Genomic DNA, 1,471 nt, shown 5'->3' on the forward strand with positions numbered 1-1,471 from the left:
AAGAAATGATTCATATTACTCAATGATACTGAAATGATTCATATTTGCCACAAATTTATTATTAATATTTATGATATGCTATAAGTTTGGCCCTCTATCAATAGAAATTTGGAAATTGTTAGGTCATTTCATAATCTATGGATACGTTTTGAGATATTTGCAATTTACCGTTATTCGACAAAAAAAAAGGTGTCTTCATTTAATCATGTATATCTCACTGACCAGTTGAGCAATCTTACTGCAAATTATAGAAAATAAAAGTGAATGAAATTTCCTAAAAATATTGTCTACTTCATTTTTCCATAGGCCTTATAATTTCTGAGAAATTGATTAATAACTTCGTGTTTTTAAATTTTTTTATGAAAAAATTAAAAAAAAAATAAACTTTGGCAAGGAAAAAATTTTAAAACAAAAGATATTTTTAAATTTTTTTTTTATTTTATATGAAGTCCTGTTTCTTTATAAAAAACTAAACTACCAACGAACAAAATCCATGGATAAATAGGAAAGTTGTACATGATCAAAGAAATATATCCAAGTCGCGCAAAGTCAATGTATTCGTATATGCGTATGTAGTGTGTAAAGTAGGGGTGGGCGCTGTTTCTGTTAAGTAAAAAGTCAATTTTCATGTCGTTTTTAGTTTTTATAAACTCATTTATTTATATATTAGTAATATATATTAAAACAATGTGTTATTTTTGTCTTAAGTTGATGTTCTTACATTATAGTCGAAATGATTATGTGTTTTGTTTTGTCGTTTATTTAGTTTAGGATCGGTTTCTCTTATGAGAAACCAACAGTAGTCACCCATCATACCGACGTCCCAGAAACCTTGGTATCGATTCTCAATTAATTTCATTTGCTGGTGAAACCTTTCGCCATGCTCGTCACTTTCGTCTCCGAGATTTGCCGGAAAAAAACTTAAATGGGAATGCAGAAAATGAATTTTTAGAGACATATTTACGCCTGGAGAAAAAAGAAAATGTAAATAAGTAAATTATAAAATTTTATATAATTCAATTAAATAAGTTTTGAATAATCACCCATTTCTGCATAATTTTTGATTAAGTCGCTCACTATCTTCTCGTAGTTTGGACTTTTGTGTTTACCGAGAAAAGAAGAAACGATCAATAGTCCTTTGAATTGGTCATTATTTATCAACTTTTTTATTTGGGGTCCAACAAATATACCTTCCTTTATCTTGGCCTGGGAAATATTTGGGAAAAAATTTTGCAAATAATTGAATGCTTTGCCTTCTTTGTCCAACGCCTTAACAATCGTTATTTCATGAAGTTGGCAAGCTTCAAACAATAATTTTGAGGAAAATTATTCCAAATGCTATAGATGCAGTTCTTCAAATCAACCAGGTTTTAGGGGTTCTCCTCTGTTATACGCATCGTAAGGACTACCCAGGCTTTTTCAATTGATAACAAGTCAGGGCTTTGAGGAGGCCATTTCAATACACTCACAT

The 1,471-nt window shown here is 29.8% G+C and overlaps 1 long non-coding RNA gene across 1 annotated transcript; it reads right to left on the reverse strand.

Annotated features, from left to right (window-relative positions):
• Positions 1-630: 630 nt before the first annotated feature.
• On the reverse strand, positions 631-1,126 carry LOC125775662 (uncharacterized). Its single transcript, XR_007421259.1, has 2 exons — positions 1,044-1,126; positions 631-966 (listed from the first exon to the last, which is right to left on the reverse strand). It is a non-coding gene; the product is annotated as an uncharacterized LOC125775662 (long non-coding RNA).
• Between the last annotated feature and the right edge of the window lie 345 nt (positions 1,127-1,471).

This window comes from Bactrocera dorsalis, chromosome 1 (genome assembly GCF_023373825.1).
Source record: "Bactrocera dorsalis isolate Fly_Bdor chromosome 1, ASM2337382v1, whole genome shotgun sequence".
Classification (NCBI taxonomy): Eukaryota; Metazoa; Arthropoda; class Insecta; order Diptera; family Tephritidae; genus Bactrocera; species Bactrocera dorsalis.